Below are 12,955 nucleotides of genomic sequence, written 5' to 3'. Positions count from 1 at the left end.
CGGCTGCGCCTCCTGGAGTTCTGTCTCCCGAGGGCGCGGGCGTGCGCTGGGCGAGCCGCGGGGTGGGAGGGCGGGAGAGAGGCGGGAGGGGGCCGCGGTGCGCCTGCACGTAACAGCTGCTCAAACCCAAGCACGTCCCGAAAGCGGTATTTTCTGCGTCTGGGAGGTTTTTGCATCCTCAGTTCCCACCGCTGGGGCTGGCGGCGACCAACTGTAAGAGAAACTCACGGGGAGGCGAGGCAGGGGGGTGCGGAGGACGGGAAGGCGACTCTCAGGGGTGGGAAGTGAATGCTGGACTTGATCGTCTTTCTTTCTGTCTTTCAGCACAGACCTGTCGCAGCCGGAGAGCTGTCATTTCAGCACCGGGATTCAGAATTGATCCAGTCCGCAGCGGAGGGGGCACATCCAGCTTCCGAAATGGGGCGTTTCTCCGGCTGGAACAATAGTAGTTTTTTCTCTGCGAGGCTGCAATTAACATCTTATTTGTTCTGGCTCCATACAGGCTCTGTCAGGACCGCGGTGAGGCGACCGAGGTTGGGCTCTGGTATTGCTTTCTGCTGGGCAATGGGATCATGGTTGTGGGGTCTAAACTTTTGTTTTGTATTCTTAATGTATCTGATTCTTTTTCAAGTTTCCCTAGTAACAGGTTTGGGGACTGGGTGGGAAGAAATGAGGAGAACCTACTAGATTCTCCTTATAGGAGGAAAAAGGGATACATTTGCATCATTCTCCTATTTATTTATTCAGCCTCCTGGACAGTTGGCTGACGACCTATTTGATCCGTCGTAGCTTCAGATACATGCTACAAAAGGTCATTCGCCTCTGATTATGTCTCTACTTGTACACGCAGTTGGTGGTTTGCAAAACAAGCGCTTAAATAGTGCAGCCATGTGGTGGGAGGAGACCGTAATGGGTAATTCATATAAAGTGTGGGAGTCTTCCTAAGGGTGAGTTACTTGAGCGGCAGATGAAGTTGAAAAAAGCGATTTTCCGTCATTTTCTCTCCTCGTCCTTTTGCATTTTTTTCTTCCTCTTGTTCCTCTTCCCCTGAGGCGATTGGAGCCAAGAACACCATTTTAAAAGAGGTTTATAATGAAAACGGGAAGGTTTTGGTGATCTTTTATTCATCGAAGTTGTTTGAAATATTAAAATTGGCTCTTTACTTTTTAATACATATTAATAGTGACCCTCTTCAAGGCTTTCTCTTCTAGGACGAGCGTTTGGAATAACACCCTGTAAGGAAAACAGTTAATCACTCCCCAGCAGGCTTTAACTGTGTTCCCAGGAACAAATCACCAGGGAGAGAGCAGCCTGGGTGGTGTTTTGGTTTTGTATCATTTCTGGTTCATTACAATATTTTTATTCTTTTAAGGGAATGTGAAAAAGAAATAAGGTTTATGTCCAGGGCAAAATCTGAAGCATTGTGTATTAAGCAAACACATTTTTTTTTTAACCAACATTCAGCAATACAAAGGAGAAACACATTTCATTTATTTCAACTTCCATAGAAATTGTAATCATAATATGCAAGACATTTTGGTCGGTTGTTACTTTACCCAGAATAAAAAAGTGATTAATGATAGATGTAGAATAAAAATGGGGGAAAAGAAAATACTTTGCATGATTTGTACATAAAAAGGAAAGAAGACAATGTGAGGTTTAAGTACACTTCTGTATTGCATCTAGTGATTTCTCATATTTTCTGTTAACACTGTGATTTTGATGTTTCTTAGGAATTCTTAAAGTCATGACACAGTGACATAAGAATAACAGCCCAAAGAGACAATTTAAAAAACCTTAATCCTATATGGAAAGGAGCACTCACTCCCAGGATCATTTATATTCAAGTAGAATTCAGGGCTGGGTCAGAAAAGAAAGCCACCCTTAATAAAGCGTTTCACCCTTCACACTGTTTCCCATAACCTTCATAAATTGCAGGCTACTGAGCTGGCCTGATGATGATCCTGCTGAGGTATATTTATAGCAGATGATTTGTGGATGATAAATATGCCAAGCAAGACACAGTCTCCAGTAACCCCAGACTCATCTGACTTCCTCAGGGGGTTATAATCAAGAATCACAAAAAGAACTGTAAATGGAGAATCTAGTTTCTGGACCCTGACAACAGCACAATCCAAAGGCAAACCAAGGAGAGACCACATTGTTTCATGTCTGCACTATGTTCAACATGAAAGCATTGCTGACATATTTACCCAACAACAAAAAGAAAGCAGCAATTTACACACCCTAGGCTCTGTGTCCTTTCCTCCCAATTAAAATTGGTTCATTTTTATGATTTAATATACTTTTAAATCTCCATTTCAAATTATAATTATCACCCTTCATTGTTCTCTTTCACAAGTCCATATGTATGTCTTTCTATATCCATGTTTATATGTATACAAACACATTTATACTCATGTTTTGTACACATTTCACACATACACATACGTACATGTGTGTATGTATGCATACATTTCTAAGTATACATGCACAGATATATACATATATATAGAAAGAGAGATATGTACATACTATGCACATATATATTGTAATTAGCACAACTGTATAGGTTTGGGATGTTTCCCTGTATTGCTTTGTATTTCTTTTTGATAAAGTAATGTATTTCACCCTTCAAACTGCCAAATTAATTGTATAAACTAATTTTTATTTATGTTTCCTTGTCAACCTTTAAAAGGACTATTGATAAATCGGTGTTAATATATCAAAATATAGACTGATATTGCATTTTATTTGGCCCAGGTATCTAAAGTTAAAGTCCTGCAAATTTATCTCTGTTATTTATCCATTTTATTAAGATTACTTCAGAAAAATGAGGTTTCTAAGTGTAATTGACGTCTCTTTTTCATTCATTGCTCTTTTTTTATTGCAAAGTTTAGTCCTCCTACACTTGAGAATACCTAATTTTCTAGGATCATTGCTTAAAATTCAGTATCATCTGCACAATTATCATACTCAAATAATAAGAATATGTTTCTAGAACATGTTTATTCAATTTTAGGAAATGTTTTCTCTCCCCTTACCACTTTCTCTCATAGTCTTTTGGGTATTAATATATTACCACATTCTAAATTTTGTAACTTTTCATTTTCAGTAAAGCTTTAAGAAGCATAGATAGATGTGTAGATTATTCCTTGTTCAATATGCTCTATTTTTTCAATATTTAGTATCTCCAATGTATACACACACACACACACACACACACACACACACACACACAAAGGCTTTTGGAAACCACTAATTCCATTATTAAAGAGTATCACTATAATATCTTCAGAGATATGAACCTTAATTTTCTCATTATTTACTATAATCAGCAAATACTTTAATGTATGCTATGTTAATAAGATAACCAATATAGTACAAGATTACATTGTTATAAGCACTTACCTTATGCTTAAAATTAGCACATTTACTATAAACTGAAACAACTTCTTCCTCTTTTTATTCTCCTCATTATTATTATTATCACTATTACTATTATTAAATAATAAACTCAGGAACCAAGATGGATTCCCTTCAGATTCTGTCTAAAATCAAATTGGTAATTTTCTACTCAGACATCTCAGAATAGAAAGTACACGACAAAAGTACTGAAAAATAAAGGGATAGAGGTTAGGGTCATGGGAGGTGCAATAGGATAGTTTTCCCATGTTACTTCAAATGCAAGCCTATCTTATGCCAGGCACAGCCCAAGTTTAATTTAATCTCAAAACCCTATTTTCATCAGGTTGCCATTTTTATCATTATTTCCCTATACAATAAAACAATTAAAAACTTAAATTGGCAAAAGTTTTGGCCTTCGATTCCCAAGGCTTCATTTGAGGCATTCAGAAAATGCCATGAGAAGGTAACACATGGTGTCACATTTGTGTATTGTAGGAAGCATCTTGGGAAATATGGTTTTTAAAAGCTCAAAATAATATAATAAATAAATAAATAAAAGCTCAAAACATGTTTGCAGTCAAATATGAATTCAACTCAAAATTCTTCTCTTTTATTAATTCTTCTCTTTTCTTCTACTTTTTTTGTATGAAATTACTATATGTATGCTATTATCTTTAATCTCTGAAATTTTAAATGCACTAGAAATTAAGATTCTTTACTTTTGCCAATGAACCTGACACTAATTACATACCTGGTTATGTATAAGAACATGTGGAATCTCTCGACTTCAGTATCTCACAAGAAAGTAATTAACTAAATATTTTTTTAACGTTCTTCCTGGTATTTTCTAAATAAAGCAAGGTATCACAAGAAATCGAAGCAATGAGAGAAAAATGCAACAAAATCCTAGACTAGAAAAAAATCACAATTGTTCCACTCAGAGGCTAGAAATGCCTCACTATTCTATCATAATTTTGAAAACCACTATACTTTTATCAGCTTTGCCTTTCCTTCCTTGCTGTCATCTGCCAATGTACAGACAGTAAATGTTTTTCTTATACTGAAGTCCCACTCTACCATTAAAGAGGACAAGAACTAAAGCTGTCAGGTCTGGCACATCTGTTGACCTTAACACCCAAAATTTTCTTTCTTTAATTGAAACATAATAATTATATGTATTTATGGGGTACACAGTTATATTTAAATACATGTATAGGATGTGTAGTGATCACATCAGGGTAGTTAGCAAATTCATCATTGTAAAAATGTATCGCTTCTTTGTGATGAGAAGCTCTTCTCTATTAGCCATTCTACAGCACACAATAAATTATTGTTAATTATAGATGCCTACACTACTGTACATTAATAGAACTTATTTTTCCTAACTAGCTGTAATTTTGTGTCCATTAACCAACCTCTCACTAACCCCCCTCCTCCCTTCTTTTTCCCACCTCTAGTAACCACAGATCTGCGCTCTGCATCTAAAAGTTTAACTTATTATTTCTATTTATTTATTTCTTTATTTTAGCTCTTACAGATGAGTGAGAACATGTGGTATTTCTCTTTATATGCTGGCTTATTTCACTTAACATAATCGTTTCCAAGCTCATCCATGCTGCTTCAAATGGCAGAATTTCATTCTTTTTTTTTTTCCTATTTATTTATTTTTACTGGTTATGAATATACATGGGATACAAAACAAATTGTGACCACTTGTGCCTAAGATGGGATGGCCAGATCTATACTGGCAGCATGCCCATTACCACAAATTGTGATTATACCCTATGTCCCCCAGCCAATTATTCCCCCAATTATCCCCAACCTCCCTCCCCATCCCCCTTTCCCCACCCCACTTTGTATCACTAGGTATATTCTCTCCTTCTGCAAGTCCAATGCACCACTGTAGTCTCTCTTTCGTTCCTTCTTTCTCTCTTAGCTCCCACTTATGAGTGAGTACCTATTGTTTTTATCCCTCTGTGATTTGCTTATTTCACTCAACATAAGTTTCTCTAAGCTCATCCATGCTGTTGCAAATGGGAGAATTTCATTCTTTTTTATGGAAGAGTAGTATTCCATGGTGTATATACACCACAGTTTCCTTATCCAGTCATCCATCCATGGACATTTAGGTTGGTTCCATGTCTTGGCCGTTGTTAACAGAGCTGCTATGAACATGAGAGTGCAGGTATCCCTTCGACATGACAATTTCCATTCCTTTGGGTATATACCAGAAGTGGGATTGCTGGATCATATGGAAGATCTATCAATAGTTGTTTGAGAAACCTCCATACCGTTTTCCATAATGGCTCTACTAATTTACAGCCCCACCAACAGTGTAGGAGCATCCCTTCTCTCTACATCCTTGCAAGTATTTGTTACTTCCATTCTTTTTGATTATAGCCAGTCTAACTGGGGTGAGATGATATCTCAATGTGGTTTTAATTTGCATTTCCCTGATGATTAGTGATGTTGAGCTTTTTTTTTATGTACCTGTTGGCCATTTGTATGTCTTCCTTTGAAAAATATCTATGCGATTACTTTGTCCATTTTTTATTTGGGTTATTTGTTTCTTTACTGTTTAACTGTTTAAGTTCCTTGTATATTATGGATATTAATCCCTTGTTGGATGCATAGTTGGCAAAATTTTTCTCCCACTCTGTAGGATGTCATTTCACTCTGTGGATTGTTTCCTTTGCTGTGAGAAGCTTTTTAGTTTGACATAGTCCCATTTTCTTATTGTTTTCTTTTGTTGCTTGTGCTTTCGGGCTCATGTTCATAAATTCTGTGACAGACCTAGTTCCTGAAGTGTTTCACCTATATTTTCCCATAGTAATTTTACAGTTTCAGGTCTTATACTTAAGTCTTTTATCCATTTTGAGTTGATTTTATATGGTGAGAGGGGCATATCTAGTTTCATTCTTCTGGATATGGAAATACAATTTTATCAGCACCACTTATTGAAGAGATAGTCTTATCCTCAATGCAGATATTTTTGCCATTGTCCAATATCAGATGGCTGTAAGCCTGAGGGGTGATTTATGGCTTCTCTATTCTGCTCCACTGGTCTGAGAGTCTATTTCTGTGCCAGTACCATGCTGTTTTGGTTATTATAGCTTTGTAATATAATTTGCAGTCAGGTAGTGTTATGACTCTGGCTTTATTTTATTTTTATTTTTTTTGCTCAGGATTGCTTTGGCTATTCGGGGTCTTTTGTTGTTTCATATGAATGTTGAGATTGTTTTTTCCATTTCTGTGAAGAATGTCATTGGTATTTTCATGGGGATTGCATTGAATCTGTATATTGCTTTGGGTAGTATAGACATTTTCACAATGTTAATTCTTCCAATCCAAGAGCATGGAATGTCTTTCCATCTTTTTTGTGTCTTCTTAATTTCTTTCAATATTGGTTTGTAGTTCTCATTGTACCGATCTTTCACCTCCTTGATTAAATTGATTTCTAGGTATTTAATTTTTTTTGTGACTGTTGTAAATGGGCTTACTTCCTTGATTTTTCTTTCTGTAAGTTGGTTATTGGAGAATATAAATGAAACTGATTTGGGGGCATTTATTTTGTATCCTGCAACGTTACTGAAATTATTAACCAGCTCTAGGAGTTATTTGATAGAGTCTTTAGGTTTTTCTATATATACTATCATGTCAGCTGCAAATAGGGAGAGTTTGACTTCATCTTTTCCAATCTGGATGCCCTTTATTTCTTTCTCTTGCCTGATTGCTCTGGCTAGTCCCTCCAGTACTATGTAAAATAGAAACGGTGAGAGTGGGCATCCTTGTCTTGTTCCTGTTCTTAAGGGAAAAGTCTTCAGGTTTTCCCCATTCAGAATGATACTAGTGGTGGGCTTGTCATAGATGAGTTTTATTGTGTTGAGATATTTTCCTTCTATACCTAATTTGTTGAGAGTTTTTATCATGAAGGGATGTTGCATTTTGCCAAGTGCTTTTCAGCATCTATTGAAATAATCATATATTTTTTTTGTCCTTGAATTTATTGATGTGATGTATCATGTTTATTGACTTTTATATGTTGAACCATCCTGGCATCCCTAGAATGAATCCAACTTGATCATGTTATATAATTTTTTTGATGTGTTGCTGTATTCTGATTGCTAATATTTTGTTGAGGATTTTTCCATCTATGTTCATCAAGGCTCTTGTCCAGTAATTTTCTTTTTTTGTTATGTGTTTATCTGATTTTGGTATCAGAGTTACATCAGCCTTAAGGACTGTGTTTAAGAGAATGGCTTCTGTTTCAATTTTCTGGAATAGTTTGAGGAGAATTGGTGTAATTCCTCTTTAAGGTTTTGGTAGCATTCAGCTATGAAGCCATCTAGATCCGAGCTTTTCTTTGTTGGAGGATTGTTGATTACTGCTTCAATCTCATTGCTTGTTATTGGTCTGTTAAGGTTTTCTGTCTCTTCTTGGTTCAGTCTGGGTTCTTTGTATGTGTCTGGAAACTTATCCATATCTTCCAGCAAGTTAAATGAATAAATGTTTTTCTCATTTTACTCCAACTTTCAGCAGCATTTTAAATGCAGGTCTCTCTATTTGGAAACAACTTCTATTTTCATTTTGGTTTTACCATACAGTCCCAGAGGTACTTTTACCTTACTGACCACTTTTTATCAGTGTTTTTTGCTGGTTCTTTTACCAAATGACCTGGAAATGCTGACTTCCTTAGAGATAAGTATTAGGTCTACTTCCCTTATTTCTCTACAATCTTTTTCTTTATGATCTAATTTATTTGCTAATATTAAATATTGCTATAAAAATGTATATATACATGCACACATACATATGAACAGATACCTACATTTGTTTTGTTATTTGTTTGTTTTTTGCCAGTATTTCTTCTCTGAGCTCTAGATTTTGAAATTATTAACTAATTAAGATCTCTACTAAAGGTGGCTCACAGTCATCTCAGACTTAGGGTAATTAAAACTTAACTGATTACTCTGAAGAAATATGTTCTTCCTTTATTCTTTTTTTTTTTTTTCAGGAAATAACACCCCTATCTACCCAATTATTCAACTTGCAAGAATGGGAATTATGCTTGCTACCTCGTTTTCTATCACTCCACAACTAATCCCTTGATAAGTATTGTCTGCTGCACTTGTATTAGTTTCCTGGGGCTGCCATAACATACCGCAAACTGGGTGGCTTCAACAACAGATTTATTTTCTAATAGTTCTCGAGGCTGGAAGTCCAAGATCAAGCTGCCTATAGAATCATTGGTTCCTTTGATGTTTATCTTTTTGGCTTGCAAATGGCTGTCTTCTTGCTGTCTTCTTAAATAGAGGGTGGAGGGAGGAACACTAGGCAGCTCCTAACACACTTCCAGCACATAGATATCCAATCTAATTCTTTCCTTTTCATTGGCATCTTTTCTTTTCTTTTACCAAAGTATGTAGTTTTTGTATGTAGTCTTTTCCAAAGAAGGTAATCCCATCTATCTGGTGTTCAATATTGTTTGTTAATCTACCTCCAATCGGTTATTCTTAAGGCAAAAATGTGTTCTTTTAAAAACAAATGGAAATTTTTAAGCCCAATTACTTCTTATGGCATGTATTATAAAATCCAAATCTTTAACCATGGCCAACAGTGTCCTACATCATCTGACTCCTGTTTCCCTCTCTAACTTCATCCTGTGCCATACTTCTGCTTACTTATGATGTCCAAGCTTCTTTCTGTGTCTCAAAAACACCAACTTCCCCCCCGCCGCCCCTTACTGTCTTCCTATATAAGGATCCTCTCACCTGGAAATGAAATTCCCTTTTTTCATTGCTAGAAGAACCTTCATAGGCCTGCCTTTTCTCATTCCTCAGGGTTTATCCTGAAAATTTCTTTTTTTTTTTTGACTATTCAATCTATGTTGCTCTCTCCTTTTATTCTCTTTCAAGTCATTTATCTGTTTGTTTTATACTAATCCATTTTTAATTTGTTAATTGTTCTTTATCTGTTTTCTTTATTATACTATAATCTCCATCATTATACTCTTGCCTAACATAGTGCAAGACACATAGAAATTGCTTACAGGTCTTTAGTGAATAAATGGGTTGAAATTTGTGACATGATAAATTCCACATACTGACATTAGTTATGATGACCATTGAAGGAATATCTGTTCTAACAGCTAGCGTATACTGTATCACAACTCAGAGTTCTGTCTTCTCTGGGCCAAGTATTTTATTTCCTCTGTCATTTCTCTTGTGACATGGTCTCTGGACTCTCTATCTTTATGGCTGTTTTCCTTTGAATTTATCTCAGTTTGTCACGGTTCTTTTAAGCTATAATTAAACAAAATACTTCAGATTTTAACTGTCTAGAATAAATACAATAAATCTGTTTGTTTAACTTAGACAAACATTTAGTGAGCATCTACTTAGACGACCTCTGAAGTTACAGTAATGAATAAATATCTCATGGTGCTCCATATGAGGACACTAAGACTTTCAAATCCCTGAAACGAATTAATCATTTGTGTATTTAACACATAATCAATATGCACATACTTTATATAAAAAATATTGTAAGATACTTGAGAAATAGAAGTGACAAGACACAGACCCTGCCCTTGTGATAATTGCTTTCTATTGGTATAGATAGCTAATGAACAACTAGCCACCAGTTAATTGTAAATTGCAAGTGTGTTCAAATGGCTTAGAGGATAAAGATATAAAGTTATAAGGGGTGTGAAGTCTGTGTGGGGGAGAGTGGATAACCTAGTGTGGGAAAGCAGAGAGCATTTACCTGAAGAAGTGACATCTGAGAACAGATTGAAGAAAACTAAGGATTCCTAACCACTCCAGGCAAAGAGAACAGAGTGCGCAGAAGGAGGGAGTAGAACACATCCTAGAAAAGGAAAGTTGAGGTGATGGAAATAAAAAGAACAAAGACATCAGCGACAATTGACAAAGTTGTTGATAAAGGTTTTGCTAAATATTAGGATAAATAAACAGTGGGTCATTATTGCAATAATACAGGCTGTCATGTGATTGAAGGAGTGTAAACAGAATAACTCACTTGGACTTACGTTTTTAACAGTTCATTCTCATTTCAGTATGAGGAAAAATTTGAGGAAGGTAAGAGTGGATGTGAAGAAACAAACTGGGAGGCTGTTACATAAGTGACAAAGGTGGCAACAGTACAGATAGAGAGAAGTATACAAGACATTTGAAGGTAAAAGCAGTAGAATTCATCAGTGGTTAGATAGAACAAGAGTGCCTGGATTTGGTTAAGAGCTTCTATTATGAATCTGCGTACTGCTGGCTCATATTGAAGTGACAGTCAGTTATAAAACTTTGAATGATCTTGTATTAGTCTGTTTCTGTTGCTTATTACAGAATACCTGAAACTGGGCAATTTTTATTTATTTATTTATTTATTTATTTATTTATTTATTGGCAGCTGGCCAGTATGGGGATCCTAACCCTTGACCTTGGTGTTATCAACACTTCACTCTAACCAACTGAGTTAACGGGACAACCCTGGGCAATTTATGAAGAAATAAAATTTATTTCTTACAGTTTTGGAGGCTGGGAAGCACAAAGTTTGGGGAACACATCTGGTGAGGGCCTTCTGTGTGGGAACTCTTCACAGCAATGCAGGGTATCAAGTGGTGAATGAGCCGAGCAAGAGAGAGCTAACCTCCTCACTTGCTCTCCTTTTAAAGCCATCAGAACCATGCCCATTACCGCCCATTAACCATCCACTTATTACTCCATGAATGGATCAATCCATTCATGGGGGCACAGTCCTCACAATCTAATCACCTATTTAAGACTCCTCCTTTCAATTACCATAATAAGATTTCCCAGCCTCTTAAAACTGTCACAGTGGGGATTAAGTTTCGAATACATGAACCTTTGGGGGAAACATTCAACCCATAGCAGATCTATTTATTTATTTATACAACTGAATTTTTGATCCTAAGTGCATGTGTGTATATGCATGAGTGTGTCAGACAAAGCATGTCAAAACATGGTGGCTTAAAAATAACAACAATCATTTGTTTTTCTCATAAATATGCAATCTGGGGAGGGCTGTGCTGGGGGGGATGGCTTGTCTCTTCACAATGCCTCACAGTGTCAGCTAGGATACTGAGATTGCACCTGCAGCATTCATGTCCAAGATGGCTCCTCATGAGACTGGCATTGTTGCTAGCCATGGGTTGGGGGCTCAGTAGGAGCTGCAATGCAGGGGGTATCAGTACCTCTTTACACGGGACTTTTGTAGGGATCCTTTTTCTTCTGCACAGAAGCAAAGTTCCAAAAGTCCCGTGAAGCAGAGTTCCAAAATACAGGAAAAGATATTTGTCAGTATCTGAAGGCCTATGTCTGGAAATTGGGACAGCATCATATCTGACCTTATTCTATTAGTTTGCACTAAGTTTGTCCAGATTCAAGTTGCTGATGGAGGGTAAGATTGTGGGCGGGTGAGGAATGTCTTTAGTTCTTGATGTAATCACCTTTCTCAATGGAAAGAATGTTTAAAAATGTGTGATGTGTGGTGCACCCTCTGGCCAGATGAGGTTTATTTTGTCCTATATTTTCCTCTCTCTGTTTATTGTCAGCTTCTTGGTGGATTCTATCATCCAAAACTTAGATATTATTTCATAGTCAATAACATCTGCATATCTAATGTGTTTTCAGAATTAATGGCCTGTGTTAAATAGGTCAGGTTCAAATACAGTGTCAGTAACATACAACTAGAACCTTTTCTCCATTAGAATGTAAATTTCTGAAGGGCAGGGATATTGTCTTATGCCACAAGATTAGCCTCTGGGCAGCACCTGATAAATATTTTTTTCTAGCTCACTAATTCAGAATCTTTTAATTGTTACAGAGTGTTGTTTAGCAGTCCAACCCATGTTTATCTTTCCACTCTCCAGGAATATTACAGAACAGATTATACCAAATAACTTGAAGTAAGAAGCATATGCATTATGCTTACAACATTCTCCTCTTGTAATGTCCCTCGCAGTAGCTGTCAGATTAACAGTATCGTTTCTTAGTTTATCCAGGCTGGTTTCTATAAGTCACCATTTTTTTTCTATAAATACTCAAATCATTTATTCAATAATTTATTCTCTAATTTTTACAGAACTCAATATTGAATTCATTAAACTGTGATTTCTAGAAATCACTCATATTTGCCTTTTAAAATAGAGCCAGTATCTATCATCTACTACTTTGTTTTTTTGTGCCCACTTATTTACCAAGATTTTTCAAAGATCATTGGAAACAGTTTCTTTCTTTTCTTTTTTTTTTGTCAATATACAATGTAGTTAGTTATTGTGTCCCATCACCGAAACCTCCCTCCCTCCTCCCTCTCCCCCCTCCCACCCAGGTGTGTCCCCTCCATTTTCTTGTTGTAAGAACTTCAAAAAAAAAAAAGTTGTGGTTGTTATATCTTCCTCCCCCCTCCCACGGTTTTTTTTTGTTGTTGTTGTTGTTGATGTTGTTGTTGTTGTTGTTTGTTTGTTTTGTGTGTGTGTGTGTGAGAGTGTGTGTGTGTGTGTGTGTGTGTGTAT

The sequence above is a fragment of the Galeopterus variegatus genome, unplaced genomic scaffold (genome assembly GCF_000696425.1).
Source record: "Galeopterus variegatus unplaced genomic scaffold, G_variegatus-3.0.2 Scaffold1145, whole genome shotgun sequence".
In the NCBI taxonomy this organism is placed as follows: Eukaryota; Metazoa; Chordata; class Mammalia; order Dermoptera; family Cynocephalidae; genus Galeopterus; species Galeopterus variegatus.
This window is presented reverse-complemented; position numbering follows the sequence as displayed.